This window comes from Phalacrocorax carbo, chromosome 21 (assembly GCF_963921805.1).
Source record: "Phalacrocorax carbo chromosome 21, bPhaCar2.1, whole genome shotgun sequence".
NCBI classification, from domain to species: domain Eukaryota; kingdom Metazoa; phylum Chordata; class Aves; order Suliformes; family Phalacrocoracidae; genus Phalacrocorax; species Phalacrocorax carbo.
This window is the reverse complement of record NC_087533.1, coordinates 8,164,686-8,192,066: the sequence shown is the minus strand read 5'-3', so window position 1 is coordinate 8,192,066 and position 27,381 is coordinate 8,164,686. Positions and strand designations below refer to the sequence as shown.

Sequence of the window (27,381 nt, the reverse complement as noted above, 5' to 3'; positions counted from 1 at the left end):
GCTGGGAGAGCTACGAGTCTTTACACTGGGAAAACCACCGCAGACGAAACCGCTGTTGTCACCGTCACGTTGGCGAGCATCGCCTCGGATTTCCGCAACCTCTCGCGCGCTGTGGCGTCGGGTGAAAGTTATCTGTTTGCAAACCCTACCACTGGGCACCCGCCCCTCCTAGATAAGCTGTCAGACGCAAGCAAGGCAGCTAACCAAATAAGAGGGGTGGGGGGGTAACCTCCTCGTAAACGGATGCAAAATAAGAAATCTCGCTTGGCAAATCTCCTATCTGGCAGCGCTGAACCAGGCGTACGCAGGCACGCGGCACAGCCACCCCCTCAGCTCCGGGCTCGTCGCCGGCAGGTGAGCAAGCCTGGAGCGGCACTCCGGTCCTGCCCGTGAGCCGGGGAGCCCGAGCGGTGCTGGCTCAACGAGGCGAGCGCCAGCCCCCGCTACGGGGGCGAAGCAGGGCACAGCAAGCCCCCTGCGTCAGTGCCCCGTTTCTCTAGGATTTATCTCGGCTAACGTGCCACGGCCACCAGCCCTGCCCGCATTCCCTCCCTTCTGCTCTGGGCTCCCAGTGTTATCGGGCTCCGTGGGGGCGAGCAGCTTCTCCCCACGGCCGCAGGGCTGGGAGGGAGGGGAGGCGGGCAGGACAGCGCTGGAAATCAGGAGAGGAAGCGGCACAGCCGTCTCATTTCATCACTGGTGCTGTCTTTCTAAAAGCAGCTGGGACTGCGCTACTGCTGCTCCCGGGTACGGGAAGCGCCGGGACCGGCTCTCGCACACGTGGGTCCTGGGAACGTGGGTTAAAAAGGGATGTGCGATGCCCCGTGGTGTTCCTGGAGAGGAGCAGAGGAGGATGCACGTGGCTGCTGTTTCAGGTTTACCTGCGAAGGGCTGAGGAAGCGAGCAAAGCAGCCGCCGCAGACTGGAGGGCTGGGAAGGGATGCTGCTAACCCGGCTTTTGGTGCTGTCCTTGTCCCTTTACAAGGAGCTTTAGGCAGATCTGGGGGGCGGTCCTGTTACGTGGCAGCAGTTGTTAGCTTTGCCCTGACAGAGCCATCCTTACAGCCAGGCTGCGCAGGCAGCCGGGGCACCCATCCAGACTCGGAGCAACGCGGGAACCACGCTCGCTCCAGCGTCACCGAACACCAGGTCGCATCCTCTCCCTTTTTTCTCACGATCATTTTAGGCTCAGCGCTGCTTCCCATATGCCACCGATACTGCCCATTCATAAAACCCTGCACCTCAGTCACATCTCTGCAGAGAGGCTGTTTACAGAAATAGTCAGGCATCGAGCCCTGCCTGCCAAGGATTTTCCACAAGCCAGGAAGCCTCCAGGAGTCGTGAGAAAAGGTGGAAATAGCCTCTTCTGGCAAAAGGCAGGCCGAAGTCCTGGCCCTGCCGCCGCGGGGCAAGCCGGGCCAGCAGCGGCAGGGCCTCGTCAAGGACCAGCTCCCCACCTTCCTTTTCCCAGGCGTGAAGCGGCCGTTTGGCACGTTCGGCACCAAGCGCCTGACCCGCGCTCGGAGCATCCCGCAAGCAAAGCTCCCAGAGCCTCTGGAAGGCGGCGGCACAAGGCGGGGGAACAGTTTCTCCCTTAGGAAGGGGGAAAAAAGGGGGAGAAAGAAAATGGGAAAGTTCCGACCATGCGGCATCCACAAAGGCTCCTCCGCTCAGCAGAGGCTGATGGAATCCCTGCTTTCAGATACAGTTTCTTACAGTAGCCTGGTAAATTAAATTAAAGCTATTTACTCTGCATTTACAGGCTTACAAATAAATCTCAGGAAGCATTTTACTGAAGGAGGCAGGGAGAGGAGGAGAGGGGGGAAAAAAAAGCATTTTCTGGGCCAAATATAATAAACAAGGCCACAAAGCTCCTCATGATTACTCATTAGCTAAGGGAAAAGGGAGCTGCGAGTTGGTACGCTTGGCATAACGCTACACAGAGCGGAGGAGAACAGCATCTCGTTCTCGTTTGCGGGTAACAAGAAAGAAAAAAAAGCCAAATGGTCTTTTTCAAGTAGGGGAAGAGCTCTCCTGAGCGCGCATCCCCAGCCTGTATTTGCACTGCTCCCTTCATTTTAACTGAGTGCTGCGGGTCAATGGGAACCCTTTCAAGTTACAACTGCGTGATATGCCCAGCCTATAATGGGAAGCCGGTGGGGTTGGTTTGATTTTTTTTTTTTTTGTTTAAGTGGCTGATTGAGTTCTCTTTGTTTTGTTTGGTGTGTGGTGCCCAACGTAGCCCGGTGCATTAGTCAGGAAAATCAATAGCCGCTTCAGAGGGGAAATGTAGAGGCGGAACCTGGGGACTGGGCTCAGAGGCACAGGCGAGGAGCGGGGAAGGAAGGAGGGGAACACTGCGAGGCAAGGGGGGGCTGAGCCTCTGCTGAGCCCCCGCAGGCGAGACCCTCCCGCAGGGCACCGGCTGCAAGTTTTGCACCTTCAAGGCGCGAGTCTGGCAGGCAAGCATCCGTTTTAAGTTATTTTAAGTTGAGTTTAAGGCTTTAGGCTTCTCCTGGGTCAGATCTGAAAGCCCGGCTGCAAATCAAAGGCCGGGGCTCCTACTCATTTACACCCTTTTCATATATGCCGAAGCCAAAGCCAGAAGCTTTAAGAGCTCAAGCGTCTCCAGGCTCGCTAGACTTGCAGTTGCACTGCAGTATGATTTTTCTTTCCAGAGGCTGACACTGATGGTTACCAGACGAGAGTTAGCGAGCCCGTGCAACCCTTCGATGTGCACTGCATCGCCCGTCTCCTCTGTAAAGGGGGACAAAGACTGAGCCACCGACACCACCCTCGAGCCGGGAGACCCATGCACATACTCGGGGCATGAGGTAATGGACTTCAAGGCACACATCTAACGTATAGCTTGTAAATGATTAGCCCTCATCTAATGAAGCTCGGATTTGCTGATGATGCATTAGCCAACGAGCGTATGGCCTTCCTGACTCCAGACAGCTCCTTACTCGTGCATTGCTGGGTCTCCTGGGAAATCCGAGGTGAAAAGCCCGTATTTCAGAGCCACCCTTCACAGACCTGGCCTGAAGCGCGGGGCGGCGGGCGCCGCTGCGGTCACGGCGCGCGCTGCGAGCACCCCTCAGGTCAGGCGCCTCCCAGACGGGACACGGCAGCACCCCCGCTCCAGCAGCTGCTTCACCTGCACCGCCAAGAACCCCCCACACCTCTGCCGTGAGCTGCCTCCCAAAAACCCGAGCCCCAACTCCCCCCTGGACTTTTTTTGTACGAGTAGGAACTGGGAGCTAAATCAATCGATTCCCAGCTCTCTGTACCAGGCCGCTTACCATGCCCTGCTTTCCTTTGAACCTTCCCTGCTCTGAAGAAAGAAGTCGGACTAATCTATAAAAATATTTTGGATGCTGTGTTTGGCAGGCCTGGATTTCTGCCTTTTTCTTGTCCTCCCCGATTGACACAGGTGTCTAAGAATAGTTTACATTTGATAGCGGTGTCATTAATAACGATGTAGCCGGCGCTGCTTGGTGCTTCTCCGCATGCACAGGGACACGTTGCCTCTTTAAACCTCCACCTCCTTTGTTGCGGAGCACAGAGGCTCTCCGTGCGGGTTACGGGCGAGCTCTCATCTGGCGGGGGATGTTTGCTAATCAGGCTGGTGGCTGCAGTGAGGCAGTGATCCGATTTGGTGATAATTAGGCTCCAGTAGCTACGTCTTCGGGCAACCGTGGCGCAGCTGAATCCTCCTCGCTGCTGCTGCTGTCGCCAGCCAGGGGCCTGAACTGCAAAGCGGGGCGCGCGCGGGGATGCCAGGGACGGAGCGGCTGCACGCCCGCGCTCGGGGCGGGTCGGGGAGGGCTTCAGCAGCAAGCAGCCAGCGGAAAGGGAGATGGGGAGCAAAGGGATGCGTGCTGAGGCAGCCGCCCCGCCAGCGCAGGGCTGGCCACGGGGCCGCTGAGTCTTTCCCAGAGGAAGATGGGAAGCAGAGGAGCGGACTGACAGCTCCCCGTCCTATGGTATTAAGTCTGTCAGTAAGAATGACTTGGCACCCATGGCTTCCCTGGGAGAACTCAGCATATTCAGGGGCACTAAAGAGCTTGTTAAGCAATCCCTGGGTTTTACGCTGACTTCTCCTACAGCTCTTCTAGGTGGAGGCAGAGCTGGAGCCTGTCCTGAAAACCCGGCGTCACTCTTGGCTCCTCACTCCGCCGAGCACCGTTAGCTCCTTTGCTTGCCACAGCTCCCCTCCAAAGCCCCTCCAGCTCCCGCAGCCCAGCCCCGGAGGGCAGGCGAGGGGACACCGCGCCAGCTCCCGCTCTGCCACACCGGCTCTCAGGCTCTCGGCCAGCATCGCCTCCCGGCCGCGGGCGGGCACGAAACTTCACTTCGCTTCAGGGTAAATAACGTGCTGCCACAACAGCCCGTATTCGCTACACGTGCGCAAGGGCTGGCGGCTGATCGCTCTTGCTGCGAGCCCAAACACCTGCATCCTGGGGCGAGAGGCGCAGACCCGTGCCCCCTCACACGGGCGTTTCCAGCAGAGACATCTCGAGCAGGAGCACAGAGAGAAGAAATTCATGTTCCTGCTGGAGAGACAGCGACGGGCTCGAGATCTCCCCCAGATTTCCACCGCCGTGGCTCTTTCCACCGGCGACGCGTGCATAATGGGGCGTGCGAGATGCCAAGGCCCCACCGCACAGGGTGCGGCGCGGAACGGGCTGATGGAGAGGTTGTAATCCAAGCTTAAGGACAAACAGCTGGCGATTCAACAACAGATGGGAAGGAGGGAAGAGGGGACAGATTTCTTTCCCCTTCCCTGCTTTCTTTTTTTAATCTATTCCCCTTTCAGAGACAGAACGCAGAAGAAAAAGGAAACCCCCCAAACACACTCTCAAAAGCAAAGGAGGGTTTTAATTTGCACAGATGTTAGGGAGCGGAGTATTTCCAACCAGGCACCACAGCCTTTGGGGAAAACGCGTGCTTAAAATAAAACTCTTCCTACCACTTCCCCGAGTCTCTGAGAAAGGCCAGAGATCCCCCAAACTGTAAATTGCCCCAAGGCAAGGTGACAATCTGTACTAGCAAACGTGTTTCGCCCCAAGGAGCCCAGCTATTTCAGCCCCGATGCCTTGTCCTTCAGGAGGCCTTTCGCTTCCCGAAGAGCACAGAACCCCCTTCCTCATCTTCAGACCTGCAGCAAATACCAGCGCTTTGCTAAGAAAAAAAGGCTCGCATTCTGCGAGTGGCGAGACGCCTTAAAATGAAAGCCGGGTGCCCGTCCTCTCCCCACAGCCCTTCGAGATGTCTCCCTTTCCGGCTGTGCAAGAAAGGAGGAGAATAAAGTCGGCGATGGTTTCAGTTTTGGGCTTTCTCCCTTTTCTGTGAAAAGAGGCCTCCTGTGCAAATGAACACTATAATAAAGTATGCAAGACAGGCTTCCCTTTGGAAATGGGAGATTAAAGTTGAGGGATCACAGGAACACATGCAGAAAGCGAGGCTGCTGCTTCTTCCCCAATTATTGTGCACTCTCTGCTCTATTTTGTTGACCTCGCACATTTCAATCAGGCTTCAGCACATTCTGCCTTCACCTGCTATGAATCAAAACCTGGAGGGCTCAGATCTCCCTGCAAAGAAACCCTTTGATAAGCTTGTTACAGATGCTAGACGGCTCTGGTTTGGCGGGGAGCTTTTGTAGAACGCCATTGCAAATTTATGGCGTCACCCAAGAAAGTTGCGGGATTTACTTGGCAGCATGAGGGAAGGCGAGGGAGCCGAGACGCTGCTCCATCCGCTTCGGCAACGGAAGGCTGGAGAGGAGCCCTCGCCGCCGCCACGGGGCCGATGGGAAGAGTTGCCCAAGTCTGGTCTAAAAATCCCAAATAAATCAAGACGTGGAGAGAGCGGGACGCTGCGTGGAGAGTTAAAGCCAGAAGCAGATGGCTTTTCTACCACATTTGGGCTGTCAGGCAGCCAAGGATCTCTTCTGCTGCTGCTTACTCTCACAGGCTTTAAACACTCGTGTGTGCGCAGGGCATTTCACACGCGGAGCCCCCCGATCCCGCTGCGCTCCCACGAGCCCCGAGGGCCGGCCGCCCCACCAGAGCGAGGGCCGCTGACCCGCCCGCAAGCACGAGCGCTTGCCCGCCTTCCTGGCCACGTAGCGGTCGGTTTGCCACCACCCGTCACCACCGTCCCGCTTCCCAGTGAAATACTGAACGCCCTCCGCGCGCGTTTTGCCAGTTTGCCTAACGGGAAGCAGTTAGCGGAGGTACGTGAGCATCCCGCAGGTTCTGTGGGGCTTTAGTTCGGCTCCTGAAGTTGCCAGCAACTCACTTCTCATATTGAGCCAGCTCTCGACAGCCCACCCTCCCGCTCTGCGGAGCAGCGAAGCCAGGAAAATGGAGTCGGCCGTCTGACACCTTCCCAAAGCTTCTCCGCCTCGTGGAGGATCATCTAACCCCCTTTCTCTACCCACCAGCAGTTTTTCCTCTCTCCGATGAGAGGCAAGCTCTCCTCGAGACCCTCCTGCTCCCGGCTTTGGTGGAAAGCACAATAGAAATCAAACACAAGTCCCTTCAGGAGGGTAAAAAACTGATGCGATGCCAACGCCGCAATGTTTTCCAAGCACCAGACTCCTGTCGGGTGTCAAGAGGCCGCGCATTTCAGAAACTTCAGTATTTACACCCTGAACTCTGCTGCTCTGCTCACAAATCGGTCCCGCGCCCACGCATCGCACAAAGCACCCCTTAATAACTGGCAAAACTCTTCCTACTCCGCAAGCTACATCATTCCCCCAGCCTCCCCTTGAGGGTCTCACGTTCAAGCACATATTGGGTCCGGCCCTGCTTCGGCTCGCGAGAGCAGCGAGCGCAGCCCGAGGCCGGGCGGCTGCGGGGCCTCCTCTCCCCTCGCCGGGCGGCCGGGGCTCTCGGCTCACCCGGCTCAGACCCGCACGCACGGTGCGCCCGCTGCACCGCACCGCTTGGTCTGGGGGGCTTGGCCTCTCCGGCGCCCATTTCTACGGCACCCACCGACGGCTCTGCACTTGGACATTTAACGTGGTCAGAGCAGCCAGGAAGGGTTATAAATGCCCAGCGTGCAGCCTAGTTACAGCCGCGGGTTGCAGAGAGTTTAGGCGAGCAGCATCCCAAGGGCCGGGCTGCGCTGCTCAACCACTTGGGCAGACTCTCCCGCCTCTGGCACGTCCCAGGCAAAGCCCTCTTATTTTTCAGGTGGGTGATAACGCTGCCGCAGCCGGGTGGCCGGTCCTGTCCGTCTGCGCCGCCCCATGGGCAGCAGCCACTCTTTCATGCTGCTTTCCACCTTTGTGCAAAAGCCTTCCTGATATTTCAAGCCGGTCCGCCATGCCTTTCCTCAGGGTGTCTCTAAACACCGCCTGTGCCCAACAGCGGTGTATTTAAACGATGTGACGGACACCTACCGCACGCCATTTACTGCTTTGTTCTCTCGAGGACAACGGGGTGCGCAGAGCTGGGGTTGGGTAGGTTTGAGAAACCGTTACAGCCGTTCTGTCCCATTTTTTTTCCTCTCAAAGGCAGCGTGTCCAACAAGCTGTTTTATACGCACAGAACGGCTCCCCGCACCCATCCCCGGCTGCACGGTGCCGTGCCTGGTGCCCCCGGCTCCCTGCAGAGGCGTCGGTGTCCTGAGCATCCCGGCCCCGCTGCTTGCGTTCCTTCTGCTCGTCTCTTCCGCGGGAGACAGTTTATTTTTATGATGAAAAACAAAGCTGGATTTTATGTTTTTACGCAAATGTAGATGTTGGCTGACAGACTCTATCCACGGTATTGAGGAAATTCAGACCCTCTGGCACTGGGTGAAATAACCCAGCGCATGCAAACTCTGCGTTGTAATTGGAAACATTTGCTGCCGCAGCTCTGCAGGGGCACGGGGGCACCGGGAATGTTTTCCTTCTCCCCCAGGTTTCTTTCACGGAGCTCCAGAACTGGAGGCTGGAAGAATTTAGCAGAGTTCACGACCTCCACAGCCAAGAAAACCCGGCAGTTCAGGTACTTTTGTGTACCGAACCGCTTCGTGCCTGACAGGACTCGCACCTTTCAACCCTTTGTTCAAAGAACGGCTAAATTTAGCTGAAATGCACGTTCCCGGGTTGGAGCAGCGCATTATCCCTGGACTTGTCTGGAGCAGTTTGCTCTGGTGACAAACCCAGGCCTCGGAGGCACACCGGGATGCTCCGGGCAGAGCTCGCACCCAGCAGCCCGCGCATGATTTCCGTGGCCTGCCCTCGCGCTGGATCCCGGCGCGGCGACCCTCAGCTGCTTCTTTCCAAGGTCCCATCGCACCCACAGCTCCCAAACCCAGGCGACGAGCCCCGGTTCCCCACGGCCCCCGGTGAGATTGCAGGGTAAGAGCGGCATCAAAGGCCGCAGCGGTTACAGCCAGCGGGCAGCACGAGGTTGTTTTCCCCAGCAGGGGAGAAGGCTCTCGTGTGCTTTGAGCCTGGCAGGCACCCTCGGGTGGGATGCTCTGACCCGCCGCGCTCGAGGGGCTACGGCATCGCGCCGGCTCTCTGCAATATGGAGCGCACACACACAAACACAAATATTTAGCTAAACGATGGCTGTTTTCCAAGCGCAGTGTTTCCTCTCCAGCCACGCCAGCCCGAGCACGGGGACCCCGCCGCCGCGGCTCGGCGCTTTGGGGAGCGGGCCGAGCGGGGGGCCAAGGGCGGGGCGGGCGGGGGCGGCAGAGCCAGCGATCCCGGCAGCATTCCCCGGCGCCGGCGGTGAGAACACAAACAAAGCAAAAGGTTGTTCTGCTTCTCAGCCTCCGAGACCAGATGGAGCTGAGGCATGATTGCATTATTTCTACTGCACCGCGGCAGAACTAAACAGAAAGCTGTAATAAACTACTCGCAGTATGTCCCTCAGCACGGCGCACAGAGCAGGGAGAAAAGGCAGCTCAACAAAAGTGTGCCTGAGGAAGCCGTGCTTCTGAAGGTGAGCCGCACTCTGCAAAGCAAGGGCTCTGGGGCTCGGCATCACACACGTTTCCACAAGGCTGGATGATGAAATTTCTATGTGCTTTCTTCTCTCCGCTCCCTCCCCTTTCGGGGTAATTAGATTTGTGTCTGGCCACTCACAGAGTGCGATAGGTTTTAGTACAGGCTGGCATTAGAAAGCTATAAATAGAGAAGAGCACAAAGTGAATTTGTATGGGATCCACGTAAACAGAGCCCACCGGCGCACCCAGACGCCGCCGACAGCCGGCGTGGACGCCGTTCTTACCTCTCCCCCGGCGCAGAGGGTGTCAGCGCTGGGCGACTCGTAGTTTACGTCTCGTGTAGCCTTAGGAAAAAAGCAGGAGAATCACAGACTCCCTGTAATTTCCTGCTGCGTGCTGCTGTAACGCACAGGACCCACGTAAGGATGGATAATTTAGCTAATACTTCAGCTCTGGCTCGTGTCGGATGGGCAACATTGGACTACAGATGCAATTAAAATCCTGAGACAGATACAAAGTCAGAGGCAATTATTTCCAGCTCCGACATAACTTTGCTTCAGCCACAGATGCGTGTTCCAATGTGCCAGAATAAGCCCCAAACTTGCAGATGCTCCTGCATGAAATGGCTTTAAATTCAGCTCTCCCTGTTCTCTCTACCCAAAACCCCCATTCAGATCAAGGGAAAAAGCACTGCCAAAGCCATTCAGAGGAAGGGATGCTCCAGTAAACGGGATGCAGGAGCCAGCTGATGGTTCCAAGTCCTCCTCCGAGAAAGCAAGCTGCTTGCAAACAGATTTGCAAGTAGCGAGGGAGAGGAAGAAAAAAAGAAATCTGTCAAGTTACTCATTCAGGAGACATTCAAAACAGCCGAGCTACAGATCTCGCTACACCCTGCGACAGCGCAGAAGTCTCCTAGTATTTCATCCGAGGCTGGATGCAGCGGAGCCATCAGGACTGCGGTGCCCGAGCTAGCTAGCTCAGGGACCCTCCGCTCCACCCCAGGGCTCGGCTACCAAAACCACCCGCTCTGGGCATCGGTCACAGCGAACGGAAGGACACAGCTGTGCACCCGCATCGCCTTCTGGCGCGGGGTGCCAGCGTCGAGGGAAGGGCACCCATGAGCCACCGAGCTTTGGTGCAGTCCAGGATCTAAGGCTGCTCCAAAGCGCCAGCCTAAATTCTGAGCCTGCCTGCGCATAAGTCACTGTTCCCGAGTGAAGAGGGCACCGTGCGTCCCCGGGGAGATCTCAGCTCAAGCCGAAAGCCAGCTCCATTTGCTGAAGCACCAGGTGTTTCAGCTGATGCATCCTCGGAGCCCCCCGCGCAGCAACACGACGGGTACGGGGCAAAGCGGGGCTGGAAATGGGAGAAACGAGTGCCATCCTCTGTGCCCCCGCTGCCAACTAACCACAACCAGCTTTGCCCCCAGGGAACCCGCTCCAGCCCGTCCCAGTGAACGCCCTCGGATTTGTGGCGGCACCTTCAAAGTCCTCGATCAACCTCGGGAGAACCTGAGCGAAGCGATTGCGCCGGGTGCAATCTAGCACCGGCTGGATCGCCCTCCGCCCCAAGGAGGGAAGTTTATTAGGCTGTGGCCCACATCAGAGTTATTGTGCTGTGTTAAATTTATTGGTACTATCTCACTTCATTAAATGCTTAAATAGACCTGACAAGACAGAAAAATGGGACTTAAAAAAAAAAAACCAAAGGCAAACCGAAAAGGAAGCTGGCGTTGGCATGCTTTGAGTCACCTCTAACGCAACAGCCTGCACTTCAGGAAAGGACGGGGCACAGCAGCAAGCAAAGGGACGTTTTGCAGCGCAGCTAGCTCGCGCTCGCTTCCCAGAAAGCCCCGACCCTGGAGGAAAAGCCTCTTACATCACCCTCGAAAGCCCCACTTGCCAGAGAAACAAGCGTCCTTCTGGCCAGCTGGAGCAGAAGGGCAGCACGAGGAAGGAGGCAACGGGGGGAGAGACAGGCACCTTGCCGTCCACGCTATTAAACTCGGCTTAGCGCGAGCTGAGCTTTTGCTCCGCACGTAGCTAACAGCAACGGCTCCCGGCCTCCGCCCCTCCATGCAGCTGCAGCCGTAGCAAGCGGCTACTCAGGACCTTCAGGGAAGATTATTTAAAGCTTCCATTTGTTCTGTACTCTTAACCTTTGCCGCAATCGCCTGCCTGTTTCACACCAGAGCCGGCTCCCCGCCTCGCCCGCCCGAGCGCTCGCAGCACCCTGCGGCAGCGATGGGCCGGGGCCAGCAGCAGGAAGGCAGCCAGGGCGAGAGGGCTCCGCTTTCCCCGCTCCAAACAGGCATAATACCGCACTTAATTTTGATTTAGTGGGACAGCTACAGTGTAATGGCTGCGGGAGACCATTATCCCGCGACAATGTTCTGTCCCACCGTTATTGCTTCATTAATTAAGCGCCAATTGACTATTAATTGCGGGAGATATTCATTATGGGAGAGAATCAGTTACCAAGTAGTTAAAGGTCAATAAGAGGTTTAGCTCGTCAGCCGGTATTTACGCACGCTCTGCACCTACGCCCGTGCTCAGAGAAGCACCTTCCCGGATCGCTGCGCGCCCCTCGAGGCGGCGGCACCTCGCGCAGGCCCCGGTTCCCGTGCGGCTGCTCTTGCTTTCGGAGCAAACGGAGGTGAGAGGGGCCAGGCATCGGAGGGAAAGCTGCCCGCTGGCAGAACGAGCCCCTGCCCGCCCGTTAGGACGCGGGGCTGGGACCTGATCCGGAGCACGGAGCCAGGGCAGGAATTTCAGCGCCCTGCAGTTGCCAGGGGCAGGCTGCAAACGGCTCCGGGAGCTGCCGACCCCACGCCGCAGAGCGGGACGGGCAGATTAAATGCCTCGCCCTCATCACTGGCGGTTTGCGGCTGGCGGGAGTAATGAATTCAGAGTTGTGCATCCCCAGATGGTGCTCAGCCCACTGGAGTCTCTTAAGGAAAAGATGTGCCTGAAATCTTTGGAGTGAATTGTCACAGAAGGATTTTTATTTGCCTTCGGAGACCCATCGCTCACTCCCGCCGCGGCCTTCCCCGCGCCAGCAGAGCCGCGCACGTGGAGAACGCCACGCTTTACTTCAGCGGGACGCCTCCGATGAGCGCAGACATCGTCGTCGCAGACAAAGTGCCTCTGAATTTGAGTGACAAGCCATGCAAATTCCGGCTAATTGACGCTAGGTCGCCTTTGGCACTCTTTGGGTTGCTTTCCGCCTTTAAAACGTACTTTAAAGTGACTCCGGGCTAATGCGTTTTGAACCTGAAAGGAGCTTCAGTTAGGAATAGGCTGCTTTTCCTGCAGAAGAGCTCAACTCTTACAATGACGGGGAGATTATCTGAAGAGACCTTCGCTCTCATTTAACAAATTAAATGACTAGATTTTCAGGAGTTCAGCATCTGAAGTACTACGCTGTTTTTGAAAAATCTGGCTGTAAATGTCATCACGCTGGGCCCTTTAGAAAAATCCGACTGCAGTAATGGCTGGGAACTTTTGAAACCCAAATGCAGCACGCGGTTGAAGCGCTGACCCTAAATCAATCCTATTCAGGAGCGGACACCCATCTTTGGATGTGAAATTTACTCCCTCCCTTCACTTCTATTTAAAGGGGAAGCTTTATAAAAGGAGGAAAATAATCAAAGGGCTGAGCATCCCTTTCCCCTCCAGGTCTGATCCTACACCACCGACCCAACCGCCCCTGGCCAGCTCCCACACCCCACAGCCGCCTTTTCCTTCTCGGAGCGTCCACGGGCAGGCTCTCCCCCGCGGCAGCGCTCGTCTTTTCCAGGGCAGCTCCCAGGGCGGTGAACAGAGGCCGTCACACGCAGCTTATTAACGCCATCGCGGCCCCTGCGTAAATTCAGCGCGAGGAAACAGAAGGTGCCCTCTCCTTCGGTGAAAGCAAGGTGATGCTGAGCGCTCTCCCGTCCCCAGGAACTGCCTAAATGATCTTCATATGTTTTTTTTCCTCCCCTTTCTGAAGGAAGGCGGAGGTAAGTCTGTAGGGGAAATAAGACACCTTGCTGTAGCTCATCTCTGGCTACACGCGTACCCCAGGCGTCCTGTCTGCTCAGCCAACTGGCAAGAACAAGCCATTAGGGCCATCAGCGCCGCAAAGGCAATACAGCCGCAGAGGGGAGCACGGAGCCTCAGCACATCGCACAGAATACAGAGGTTGTACGGGATCGTACGGATTAACGCTACCCTGGCTCAGGCCCCATTCAGCAACTGGCATTGCAAGCAGAAGCAAAAAAAAAAAAAAAAAAAAGGGGAAAAAAACAAAATCACAGGACAAAAGCAGAAGAGACCAGCTTGACTCAGATTTCAGCTGGAATTGTAGCCCTGCTTCAAGTTTCGCGTTCCCTGCAAAGGTTATAAGGACTTTTGGGCAGGGACAAACTTCTAATTGCACGTGCACGATGCACAGCCAGCCTCGCCTCTGCTACGTGCCTCCCCCCTCCCCTGGCCCCGAGCAGGGCACGTCTCCGAAGGCTCCCCGGCCAAGGCGCGGGAGAAAGCAGAAGGCAGCAGCGACCCTTCAATCCCAGCCCGCCCCTCCGTGCTGAGCAGGCTTTGTTTTGTTACAGCTGCCGAGCTTCCCCTTCCAGCAGCCCCAGTCTCAGATTGCTCACTTCTGCCTTCTCAGAGTTTACTATTATTATCTCCGTGTTTTGCAAACGTCTCGCATGCCTTTAGCCCGGACCCAGGAAACAGCTGAACAAGGCAGCTGATGAGAGGGGGTACAAAGAAAATGCAGTCATTTCGGAGAACAGAGGCCTCGCATCTGTTCCTGGCTGCGCTGGTGACCCGATGCATCATCCCGGGCGAGTCGGCCCCCCCTTGGCGCTTCACCTGCCTTTCTTGTAGAACCGGCAGCGAACCGTGCTACGAGCAGCACCAAAAACTATCAGCATCGCTCCTGCTGCGACAGCTCTAAACGTACCCTCGGTGCAAGGGAGGGGGATGCTGCGAGCCCCCACCCCAGCGAGTGTTGTGGCCCTCACAAGGCAGGCCCGTCCCTTTCCACGCTTCACACACACGAGGCGCCCTCCGCCAGGGCACGACATCACGCCAAAATTGCACCCGAGCACGCAAGCCCTCCTTTAAAACTGGGAATTTAATATGCAGAGAGCGAGTTCTGTAAAAAGCGCCCTAAAAAGCAGCTGTGCGCTGCAGGAAAAAGGGGAGCTTCGCCTATCGAACAATAATAGCAAGATATTACCAGTGTAGGGCTCTGATTGCGCCATATAAAAAATAAAATACACACTGGTTAATCAAAGAACTACACACACTTTTAAGTAATCCCAACTCTGGCTTTGCATAACTCCATATACTGCCAGCAGCACTCCCGTCGACCACAAGAGACCGTCATATACATCAAAAATTCTCCTTTAAATTTATTTTCTGTAAAGATTGGTCTTTTGAACTGCAGTGGTGGAAGCTTAAGGGTACAAAAATCTGCCTTTTTTGTCTCTCCCTGTCGTGGAGGATGCTGATCTGTGGGGAAAGTGCTGCCACAAGCTTCTGTGCCTTGTCAAGATACCCATCCTTTTCATGGATCACTTCTCTTATCAGCCACTTGATTAAGACATTAAAAGAAGGAAGGTGAAGGAAGGTTGTGCAGCAGGAAAAAGGCTTCCTCCTCCTTGAAGGCTACATAACAACCGCCTGCTTTCCATCGAGGCGCCCGCCTCGCTCGGTAGCCGAAGCAGCACCCGGCTCGTGGAGCCCCACGGCCCTGCCTGGAGGGTCCCCGAAAGCTGGTGGGGGCAAAGAGCTGCCACGGCCAGGCAGAGGCGCTTGCAGCCGCGGGGAGCGGCCCCGAGAGCAGCGGCGCGGGGATGCTCCGGGTCAGACCCCGCTCTGCGCGCGGGATGCCGGTACCCCCGGGAAGGGAGCCGAGAGCCGGCTCTTCTCCAGCCCCGAACGTCGCTGCGGTGCCAGGCGGAAGGCATTAGCTGCTCGGACAATAAAGCGGTCCGGGTGCATTAGAATGTGAAGAGGGGGGTTTACGGTTTTAGTGGCTAAAAATGTCAAAAATAGTTACGGCCTTAAGGCAAGAGCGTGGCTGGCTGGAAGCCCCGGGGGCTGGAGAGCTTTGTGCTCAGATGTGGGAACTGTCTCAGAGATAAAAGAGGGACATCACTGCCTCGACTTCCCTGAAACTCTGCTTTATAGGCAGTGCTCTTTACATTGTCAAAGAACTTCATAAAAGTTAAATTAAATACTTACACTTCCCCTGTGAGACATCAAAGCCATACTTATCGTACCGGTGGGGAAAGCAGGGACGGAGGCAGAGCCAAGACCAGAATGCAGAGGTGTGTTTAAGAACATGCACCAACACACGCCCGTTACAAACATCGAGCAGAGATGAGGCTTCAGCGTGCCGCACAAAGCCTGAACACGCTAAACACCTGCTCAGTCCCGGCTGCGTTACCAAAGGCTTCCTAAAAAAGTCCGGTTTGATTTTTTCGTGCAGAACATGTTTAGTTTGGACAAAGAGATGAAGCAATTTGCTTTTACAGTAATGGGGAGGTAGAGGAAGGACTGCAGAGACATCAGGCCTCCCGCCTGCTGAAAGCTGCCCCAGCGCCAACGAGAGAAAGGAGCCGGCCAGGAAGGCAGCAGCGAGTGCCCCGGGGGAAGTCCTTTCTGAAGAATTAGCATCCAGCGCCAAGCCGGGCTTTGTAGGTCAAGGTGCAGGACTGTGATTAGGCAATGCCCGGCAGCAACTCCCGGAACAAGCGACCGCAGTCCCGCCGTGAGTCAGACCGCGGCAGATCAAGCCTGCGACACTCCCTTGTTTTCCAGCCCCCGGCGGAAGACGCGGGAGAAGCTTAAGAAGCAGGTTCAGTTTATTAAAATCTCAGATCGAATTCCCAGTGGACGACCCAGACTCCCTGGTGTAACAAGTGCATTAAGGGAAGGGGGGGGGAAGCGCATCCCGCCAAATGTATTTACCGCCTTTAATAATTCATCGTCGCATATGCAGCCCAGATAGAGCGCGGTCCCTCGGAAAGCAAAAGCCTTTCCGACTGCGCAGATTCAGCTAATGTCTTCATAAAAGGTTCCCGACCAGACCTCCTCTCCACATCAACTGCACCAAAGGAAAGCTAATAGCTCCAGCTGGCACTCGTTGAAAAGTCACTTAATATTTCACAACACAGGGAGCTTTGTTTAATGGGACACGTTGTTTTTCCCTAAGCAGTTGGAAAACCCCTTGACATCATATTAATAATGTCAAGTTTTATTGGTGCTCTGATTTGAAATGATATTAAACTTTTCAGACTGTCTCGACTGAAGTAGGAAGCTGTTAAGATGCGGACAGTTTGGATAACTGGAAAAATAATAGGTCTTGTCAGCCATCTCTTCCAGGCTGCAGGGGAACGATGTAAAAACCAAGGCATGGGGCGTTCCTCCCCTGCGTTAGCTAGCTAGGAAACGCCATTTCTGCACGAGAACACTGGCTCGGCGTGGCAGATGCCGTGCCAGATCTCCGGCCAAGGTAACACAAGCCACTTCTGTAGCAGTCGTAAGGCAAGCGTAGCTGGGTGTTGAAGAAAACGCCTTTGTCTTCAAGCTCTGCCACTGACACAAAATAGGCCGAGGCGTTAGTTCTGCACAGAAATAGCTCGACAAGGCTGGCAGGGCTGCAGTCCACCGAGCGCAGGCATTGCCTTAGATGCACGCGTGCACCGCCGCCGGAGCGTCCTTTTCCACGCCTTATACGTGCGCAGCTTATTTAGGCAGCCTCGTTCCCTAAAATACAGTTATGCTGAATTACCTTCTGTGGTAAGTAGCTGCACGTGAAAGAAAAGTCAGCTAAACGCACGGTAAACTGGAAACTCGCGTATTGTTTTCATAGATGTGTTTCCAGCTTGCCTGCTGTCAAATGACTCTTCATTACCAGTTTATTCTGGTCCACTGGCTTAAAGAAACCCAGTTTTGACAACCAAATGCTGCTCAACGCACCTGAAGGATGGTATTTGAAATTGCACCTTTTGTTTTGCATGACATGAAACGGCGATATTGCGACTCGGTTTATCGGGGGGTTGGAGCAGCCCCTCCCCAGGTCCAGTCCACAGCCTCTGGAGCTGATGGAATTTACTTTGCTCCATTAAGACGGCGCATAACTTGCTATGGCTGCTGCATGCCAAAGAGCAAGCGAGCGCAGCCGCTCCGAACGGAGGCTCTGCAAGTGCCCAGTAAGCTTATTCAGGCTATAAATTGTCCTTAGACCAGATCGGCAAGCCTGCTCTTCCAGGCTCTCAAACGCCGCCTCTGAGGCTTGGGTTACATTCCAAACCAGCTCCTCTACAAAGCCCAAGCGGACGTATCACCCGGTCCTGGAGGAAGCGTCCCTTCGGCCAAGCGCGTATTCCTAATTTGGTTTTTACGAGGCCTCGTTACACTAATCTTGCAAGCGCAGGTACTTCACCGGCGCGGGTGTTTCTGCTGCTCCTGGTACGGCCGCACCTCAGCGCTCCCCTTGCCTGGAGCTCGGTGGGTATCGATCTGCGGGGAGCCGCTGCACCCACCCCCTGCAGCCCGCCCCGACATCCCACCCTCCCCAGACAAAGAGCAGTGGCGTCCCCGGCCACCCTGCCTCTCTGCTCGCAGTTAGCCGTTTGGAGAGACAGCCTCTCCTCCTGATTATTTCCCACAACTGTGCCGTAAATCTCATTTCAAACAAGGTTTTCCACTTTAACAGGTGAATAGACCTATTCTTGCCGACAGAACAGCCAAGGAGGAAAGTCGAGCTCTGTTTGGGTAATTTGCAGGACGAGCTTCGCTTCCCTCGTGCGGATGTTGGCCTTTACTCCGTGTCAGATTTTATCAATTAGCAATTAACAGTATAACGGACATCCCTTCGCAAAACTCTTTCCAACGATGCCTACGTAAAGACCGCGAGCAGTTCGCTTGCCGATGCGCTGAGACGGCTGCCTTCCACGCTGCAGTGCCACCCGCCGCCCCCCTGCACCCCTCCCCTCCGCCGCCTACCAGCCTCTTCCCGGTCGCACGCGGCACCGTCCTCGCAAGGGTCTGCACCATCCGCCGCCGCCGCCCCACGCGGCCCTACCGCAGCTGCTCGGAGGGCGCCAGCGCCAAGCGGACGCAAAAGCCGGGACTAAGAGACCAAGGGGGCCCCGAGATGCGTGGGTCGAAACGCATCAGGTAGCGCTAAAACGCAACAGCAGAGGACAAGACTGGGTGGGATTGAAACCTTCCTGAAGCTGCATAAAGGAGGGAGACCTACCGGTTGCTCCCAGGGAGCTGCGGGACTGGCGGGACCAGCAGCACGTAAGGTCCCAGATTACCTATGGCATGCCATATATCACGCATCATCCTGTTAATTGGAATGCACCGTGGACTGCAGCGTCTCCGGGTTTATATATAGGCACAGACGTGATTGTTAGCAAATTTATACAGCCACGTTCGCCAGCGCTGCTCCAGAAAATTAAACAAACTCGCGCTCGGTGGGAGAGTTATAAATAAGCAGCTCGCCCACTCAAGAGGTTGATCCCGCTCCTCTTTCAGGCAACAAGCATACGGGACTCCCCAGCCCTGCCCATGCAGGACTTCAGCAGGAGGATGAGAGCGCCGTCCCTTTGCTCTCTGCGCGGCCAGAGGCTCGGGGTAACTACCTCGGGGCGCGGGGGCTCGAGCAGGCAGCAAGCTGCATCGCTGCGCCTCCCCCAGCCCTCCAGCCACGGCAGGCCGAGGTATCAGGTTGGTTATCTGATGCTGTCGGCAGAAGAGCTTCCAGGCAGCCCAACGGCACCCCCAACGCCCACATGAAATCCAGCCCCCAGCTTCCCTCGGGGACACAAAGCACGCAGACCCCCCCGGCAAGACCACACAAAAACTCCTCCAGAGCAGCTGAAAGGAGCCTTCCCATCCTGTGCGGGCGACAGGGGCATCCAAACCCAATCCATTCCCGGTGAGGCTCAGTATATCAGAGCGATACACGAGAGAAGAGTTATTAAGAGCCTGAGGTTAAGAGAAATTACTGTTATTTGGTTTATGTAAAGCCTATTACGTGTTGTTTATCGGGGTAAAAGTTAAAAGTTCGTATCAGGCTGGAGAGCCAGTGCCGGAGGAGCGGCAGGGATTTTCCTAAGTGGCTCATGAGGTTCAATGCCCAAACCAAAGTGCTTCCAACGGCATTTTCAGAAAGCAGTTAGCGTGCAGGCTCCGAAGGTCAGGCTTTGCTCAAATAGCTCCGTTTCGGACGTTAAACTTGATGTTTCTGGTCTGTTTGGAAAATCTTGACCTGCAGTTTCAAATGAATTATTCAGCCTAACCTCTCCATCTGCAATTATTGGCATATTCAGACCTACCCATTTGTTCTATTAACCCAGGCAAACAAACATTTTTGCTTCCATACATGAGGTTTTCCGCTTGTGAATAACCGCAGGTACGAAGCCATGCATGCAAAGTGGGGAAGCTGGTTTATGAAAGCATCATCTGAAATTAAACTGAGTGCAAATGAGAAGACTCTTGCAAGCGCTCTTCTAAGTGCATGAAAGCGTAATAGGGCCGAGGGCTGTTTGGCTTAAGAACTTAATAAAAACGCTTGACTTGCTCAGTTCCACGCTATGTGTGAAGGGGGGGGTAAGCCCACACCTCTGGGAAGTTCTTACCGGGCCTGGGGTTGTTTTTCCCTCCGCAGCAATATGAGAAAATGTTCCTAAGCATCGTCATCCCGAACACCAGCGTCTTTGCTGGGGAACCGTGTGCCACAGGCGAGGGCTTTGAGATTGCAGACGGACCCCACGTGTATTCTTCTCAGAGAAATTCGGCTTAACCGGGCAGGCTGCTCGGTCACCTGTCAGCGCAGCGTAGGAAAACGGGGGGGAGCAGGCGGCAGGTGCCGCGAAGGGGAGGTGGGATCCACAGCTTTCCTCCAAGTGCCAGCACCATTAATCCCCCTCCCCCGGCAACGCGGGCGGCCCGTCAGCTCCACGGGCACGCAGCACCCCCCCAGCCGTGAGCGAGGCGCTGCCCCTGGGCTGGCAGCACCCCAAGGGGTCCCATCGTGGCCGGGCAGCCCCCGGATGCCCCTCGGCAGCCCCTGCGCCGGCCGAGCGGCGGTGTCGGTTTCAAGAGCCCCCGACCTTTAATAATGATTTCTGCTGTTATCCGAACGCTTCCTAATTCATCCCCCTCTGTCCCTGAAAATCTAAATCCTATTTAAGTTAATGCCCTTCATTTTCATTTATAAAGACAGATACAAAATAATTATTTCCTATCTCTGCTGTTTCCTTATCTTCTGCCCTAATAATTCCTCACTGTCTCTCTTTCATCATCTGTCTGCAGTACAAGAAACTTTTCTGTTAGTTAAAATATTCTGTGTGTTCATTTTCCTCCTCTTTCATATCTCGCCGCTCCTCTCCCCCTACCTGCCCTCGCTCCCCCCTTTCCCAGGCCTGCCAGCGCTTTTCATGCTCACCCTTCACACTGATCTTCACATCTTTCTGGTGTTTGGATTTCAGCTTGCAATTTTATATGCAAATTCCAGCAGGCCACCTCTTCAGTCTCTGCCTTTGATATCCGAGTAGCCCTGCCTGGCTGAAGTGTTTTGCATAAGCATTGGCATGCTCAAAAGGACAGCTCCATCCTCACCCCTGATGAAAGCGGCAAGGCAAGCAGGAACAGATGTGTCTCCTGGTGACAATTTGATTAAAAGAAAATAAAGGCGTTTTGTGCAGGAGACCAGCCCTGCGAACGCCAGAAGAAAGAGACCCCGTCCTCCGGCAGGCAAGGGCACGGATTTTGCTACGGAGCTCGCTGCCACCAGATACCGGAGACAGGAGACGGGCAGGGCTTCAAAGGGACGGGGCTTTGCCAGGGACCGGCAGGTTCAGCTGCCCTCCGAAACCCGTCGCGCTTGTCTGGGCCTCCCAAGAGCGCTGGGGCTCCCCTTCGGGCTCGGCCAAACGACGTTCATAACAATTTAGGGAGCGAGCGTCCTCGTTATTATTCACCCATGTCACCCCGGTTAGCCTACTTCCCCTACTGTGGGAAGGTTCAAGCCCCTTCCCACACAGAGTCATCAACAGTCTCCACCTTACTCGACGCTATTTTGGTTTCGTCGAAGCCAACACCCTCCCAGAGCCACTGCAGTTACAAACACGGGCCCTGGCGAGGTCGAATCGCAAACGCCAACGGCTCCGGTGGTTTCAAGTTGTTAAGTCAACGCAGCAAGGCTCCAGCGCTTGCTTTTGGTCGGTGCTTGTGAGCCGCCTTCCCCGAGATGTTTATGCCCGCTACACACCGTCCCGTGCTGACACAAACTTGTCGGGTGCGTGCGTGTCTTCCTTCCCTCGTCGAACCCGTCCTCTCACCGTGCGCATCGGCAGCCCTCGGTGCAGCCTGCTTGTTTTCCTTTGCGCGGCGGGTTACGCTTACGTTAGCCGAGGAGTGTTTGTGTGTTTGTAATCAAAAGAAAGAGGACTGTAAGCATCCAAAAATTGACAGCGCGGCTCTGAGCACCCGAGATTCCCAAAATGCATTTCTAAAGGCATTTCCTGAGAATGCCTTAAGCTTTGCTTATTCCTTTGGACTATGGAAAATATTGCGTTCTTGCAGCCGTATATGCCCTTCTCTAGCACTCCTCCAGCTTCCCAAACATGTTACAATCAACTCAAAACCATTTAATCACGGGCAGAACTTGAGAGCCCTGGTAATTGTTCACAGTAACCGCGTAGCTCTGGCACGAAAAGAAAGAGCTCGGCCTTATGCCGTCTAGCACAGAACGATCGCTTCTGATAAATAATTTTGACTAGTGACTCATCAGCAGCCTATGCAGGAAGTATATATTTAAACCCGTGCAGCTTAAACAATTGTTAAAGATGTCAGTTTATCATGCAGACAGTTTTTACCGAAAGAAGGAAAAATATCATTTTTTAAATTAATGAGAGCAGACCTTCTCAGCTGCTTTTACTACGCTGTATTTTGGAAATATTCTTTTATTGTTCACAATTGCTTCTCTTGTTGGGCCGGCGCGCCAACAGCCACATTTCAAAAGACTTTATAAACGTGAAACAACAAAACCTCAGCGCTGGGAGCTGCAAAGGCAACACACACAGAGAAAGATTAATTCGCTTGCCCAAAGTTACATTAAATCAAGCCAAACTCGCAGGCAGAATCCGGGTCTCGGCCCCCCCGCTCTAAGCCAGCGCGGTTCACGTGCTGCTGCCCCGGTTCTGCCACCCCAGGAAATCCAGCTCTCGGTGCCTTGGGACCGTGGCTGCCTCCCCGTTCACAACAGAGCGTTTCCCTGCACATTTTCCCCAGCAACGGGATTATTTATTTTTCTTTAACCACTGCTGTCAGGTCTACGGTCAAAGATGGAAGCTTCCCCCTTCCTTCAAGCGCTCTAAATCACTCAGACCACTACATGGAGGATCTCAAAAACCCATATGCTCTCGGCGTGTCTGATTACAGGCTTTGATGTGCTTTATTACCCCAGAAAGCGGTGAGAATGGCAACGCCATGTGGGCAGGACAGCTGCCGCTGGTCCCCGGGTCCAGGGGAGATGGAGGAGCTTCAAAGATCAGCAGAAACTCAGGTGAGGTGGCAACGAGACGCCAAATGTGGATTGCTATCCACGCGGGGAGCAATCTGGGAGGGAAAAGCCAACTCTTCCACCATATGGGATTTTAAATTAATCCTGTCAGCTCAGCAAAGGGGCTGCCAACGTTACAGACAGCTCACTGCAAGCTCTTGCTCGGCGGCGAAGGGTGGGGAGAGTCCTCGGGCTGGGAGGGCACCGCTGCAGGGAGGGCTGCGGCATCCCGCACCCCGCCGCGGTACCGCAGCCGCCTGCTCCCCCAGCGCGGAACGGAGGCCAAAGAGGTAGGGGTGTTCCGAGGAGAGCAGTGAACGTCCCGGGCAGCTCTGAAATAGGGACAGGCTTTCAGAAGCGAGACTCCGGCTTTGGGACGGCAATTGGTAAGAGATAGAGAGACAACAGGTGATCCATAAGAGGTAGACTGGGCCTTCTTCATCTCGTAAGACAGGAGAACCGGGGCTTTCGATAAAATCAGCCAGGAGGAGAGTCCAAGCTGACAAAAAGGAATGCTCTTCCAGCACCATAATTAAGTTGAAGTTATTGGCACAGGAAATGAGGACAAAAGCTCAGCGGGGCTCCGGGGGAGCCTGCGTGCTCGCGCAGCTACCGGGAGCACCCTGGCTCATTGAAACACATGCTGAATGCTTCTGAGGTGCCTTTTGAACCTCGTCTTTCGTGCCGACAAGCACCCTGGACTCTTGAGAGCAGGATGCAGCCTCGTGCATGGGGCAGGTGATGATACCTTTATTAGCTCGGCCTCAAGTTTCACCACCAGAGCTGTAACCCTGACTACAGAAGCCGCACAAATCCCGCTGGAAACTGCTCACGCGATTCTCCTGCGCGGGAAGGACCCCGGGAACGCGGCCCAGGCACATTTCCAGGAGGGGGACAGAGAAGGGACCCAGCAGGTCTCAGACCCCCTGTGAGATCCACCAAGTGAAAGGGTGAGAGGCCCTTTCTTCCCCCTCCCCTCCCCACCCCACAAGCTGCTAAATCAAGCCCTAATGGACTAGCATGAAGCTGGCTGCTGATGAAAATCCGTGCAGCCGTGTATGCTTAAAGGGCTAAGAGAACTCTTCAGCCAAGTCCCTGCTGTGCTCTTTTCAGGAGAGGTCCTTTTAACTCGATGCTATTCCCAGACCATTGCACTGATTTAAATGTTAACACGCTCTCCAGGATACAGGCACCTCCCGCGCGTCAGAGGCGGCGCGAAATGACGCCTGCAGCAGGCGAGAGCCTTGCTGCACAGGGAAGGGGCCGAATCGGGTCCCCAGGCTGCCCCTGCCAGCCGAGGGGAAGGCAGAGCATCCCAGAGGAAGCTCTCACTTTGAAAGAGAAACATGGCTGCCAATTTGCAGCAAGTACTGACGACATTTACTAAACACACATTACAAAGCGCAACACCGGTGGAAAACAAAGGCGACTGGGAGAAAAAGCCACTCTGGAAACACAGCCAAGAAAAGCGTTTGGGGAATATACTTGGAGATTTGAGAAAGCTTAAGTCTGGAACGTAAATCCCTGTTCTTTGTCCTTAACAATAGAGGACAGAGCCTGATATCGTTTGCCCGGTTGCGATGGAGGGATCTCACTGCTTCCATCCAGCTGAAGCGGTACGATCTCTGCCGCCCACCTGGGGTTCGCACCCCTGACAGCAATGGCACGGCAGTATCGGCCTGCCACGCGTTTTCTGTAGCGGTGAAGGGGCGCAGAAAAGCCCCGGCACAATGGAAGCAACACGCTGCCCATCGGGGCAAGACCATAACTGTGCTTTCACTGAAAGAAGCGGGTTTGAAATAGGAGACAAAGCAGCAAATCCCAGATGCAGACGCAGCAAGAGGAGGTCAGAGGCAGCGCTTTCCTCAGGGAGCCAGGAACAAGCTCGCACGAGCGAGCTGTTTGGAGACGAACGCAGCGAGGCACGGAGGACCGGGCCTCTGAAGGGCAGGCGGGGGTTTCCCTGCAAAGACCCTGCCGCAGAAGACCATCCCCATGCGTTGCTCCCTGTGAGCCCTTAGAGGCAGAGGAGGCCTTTTATCCCTCACGTGCCCCCCGCGGCCACGCTTCTGCCCCAGGGATTCACCCGCCGACACGCCGCGAGGCAGCTGCTTCGAGTCTGCCTGCCTGGCGGCGTGCTTCGGGGTGGGAGGGAAACAGCAAGGGATGTCACTAGCTGGAGCTCCGCGGCCTCCTCTCAATGCAAGATTTCCCCATCTTTTCCCTGCTGGTGTCTGCAGCAGCACGGAAAGCCTCTGAACAAGGCTCCCCATAATCCATCAGAGGTGCTGCTGCCCATTCATGCTCCATGGGAGCTCTGCCTCTCCACTAAATCCCTCAAGCCATCTCCAAATCACCTAATCTCCATCTCCACCACCTCTCTCTTTTCAGTGACCTTCCCCCTCACATACAGCATCTGCAGCCTTCCAGATAACTCCCTTGCATCCTTATCTGCAAGAGTATTTTAGCTCCTGTCCTGGTGTTGTGTTCAAGCAGCAGCGAAGGCACGTGAGGAAAGCACCAGGAGTGTTCAGGAGGGGATGGAGAAGACGGCAGCTTTCCAGCTGCTCACCTGAAACCTCACCGGCACCTTTGGTTTTGCACAAAGAACAAGGTGCATCACATCAAAAGCCCACCTGCCAAACCGTCACAGCGGATCCAGCTGCACTAACCAGTCAAACCAGTTGAAAAGAGCAGGGGTGTTTGGAACAGGTTCTCCCCCTGCCCTCCTGGAACGAGACCCTTCACGGGGGTCGCAACGCTTCGTGCCTTCCCCGCGCCCTTCGCCTCGCTTGTCACAGCCTCGCGCCGCCAGCCATCCCACTCCCCCCCCTTTCTCCACAGCAGATGTTGAACTCCAAACTCCTCCGGGTCCCCTCGTGTTGAGGAGCCCTTTCTTCTGCCAGGCAGGGAAGAGCAGGAGGAGAGGAGAGACAGGAGCGGGGACACGAGCTCGGTAGCAAAGCGGGCATGAACAGTTCCTTCGTGTAGACCTGTACCGGTTTCGCAAGCTGCAAACGCTGGCTTTCCAGAAGCGACCTGGAGAGCAAGTCTAACCCGGTAACACACCCGAGCTCCTGGGCGTGCATCGGAGCCAGCCGAGCAGGGAGCCTACACCAGCGAAACGCCCCGGGGCTCCGCACCCGGCAGGTCCCCTCGTAGCACGGCCCGCTACGTTAATGGCCTTTCAGGCGGCTGTAACGCCCGACAGCCGCGGGCAGCTCATCTCCTGCACGTGAAAGATGTACGATTTGTAAACAATATGGAATTCCCAGGTCTCTTATAACCCTGCTTTTATTTTTAACAATAAAGAGCTTCCCCTAGAAGTTTCCCAATGTAAACAGACACCATAAAGGAGACAGATGTTGATTCTGCAGCGCTAACAAGGAACACCGGTATTACACGGAGCAGCCGGGGCACAGAGGTGAGGACTTATTACTCCACGGAGGGGCGATGGCGGGGGTGCAAAGGCACGGGCTTTGGAAGCGAGGTTACTCAGAGGTTGCACACAGCCTCTGTTCAGTGCTTCAGCCTTGCCTCTCTCTGCGGCTAATGAATGTTACAGGAGGAGAGGGAGGAGGCAGAGGCTGGAGGGAAATGGAGCAGAAATGTAAGGCTGCCATCTCGGATATCGTCTGCCTCTCTCCAGACAGGCTCGCGCAGAAAGGAAGGCACGGCAGCACCCGCCGCAGCGGGGGCTCGGCTGGAGCGGGGGCGAAGGCAGAACCGGCCAGAGCAGGCGTCCCAGGCTCAAAGCCACGCGCAGCAGAACCCGCGCTCGGCAGCGCTTGTAACGGGGAAATAAAGGGTGCTGCCAGCTCTGCCCAACTCTGCCTGTGCTTTTCATTCACCCTCTGCTGAGGAGGAGGAGGAGGAAGCCCAGCTCTCGCCCTGGCTCAGCCGGCAGCTTCCCTGGAGCCCTGCCCGTGCCACCTCCCTGCCCGGAGCAGCTCTCCGTCACGGTGGGGGCTGCACACGGGTGCCCGCGGCTGTTTACACTATTGAGCAACAAACTGCCAGAGGAGACTAAAGTAGGAGCTTGGGCTCACCGTGGGAATCCGTACGCTGCCTCCCAAGCCGGCTCTAGGGCCTTCTCCACAAGCTCACCCTCCTGCTCTCGCCGGGGCCGGTGCCTCGCCAGCAGCAGTTCTGCGCTGTGGGCACGGCTTCCCGACAAGCAATCACATCTTAGAGGCTCTGGCATTTTCTTCGAACACCTCAAATTGCTTTTTTTACACCTCACTGCTCAGTGCCAACCCCAATTCATGTTATTTGTGCATTTGCTTAGAGAACATTATCTGATCAGTCACCCTGTGAGAGGCTGGGGAAGAGGCTTCAGCTTCTCCCTGCCGCTGAAGCAGGTCGGGCACAAGGGAATCCATGCAAATATGTTGTAAAACAAACTGCCTCCCCCACTGTGTGCATGGGAAGGCCCTCGCTAGGGTCCCGAGCACGGGGAGCACGGGATGCACGAGCCAGGAGGTAACATCGGGGTGCTGAGCATCTGCCCGCCCCGCTGCCTGCTCTCCAGCTAAGCAGGGTCCTCTTAATGGAAGCAAATAGAGGAGAAAAGAGCATTTGGCACATTCATGTATATTCCCTCTGCTGGCAGAAGCTGGAAAAGGCAACACCCAAAAGCCTCACGAAGACGCTGGCACTTGTGAAACGCGTCTAAAAACATACACAGCGTCTCTCACGCAGCACACCGTGTTACCGCACCTCGGTTGCTCCGTAGGAGCTGGCCGCACGGGCAAGCTGGCCCCAGCGGCCAACACAGCCCCGTTTCTTCTCTCCAAGGAAGATACGAGAGTCTAAACTCCTCACCTTGCAGGCTCCGTCCACGAA

General features: G+C 55.6%; 1 long non-coding RNA gene across 1 annotated transcript; it reads left to right on the top strand.

Annotated features, from left to right (window-relative positions):
• LOC135316664 (uncharacterized) lies at positions 1–3,872 on the top strand. Its single transcript, XR_010375900.1, has 3 exons — positions 1–354; positions 1,187–1,350; positions 1,472–3,872. It is a non-coding gene; the product is annotated as an uncharacterized LOC135316664 (long non-coding RNA).
• Positions 3,873–27,381: the final 23,509 nt, after the last annotated feature.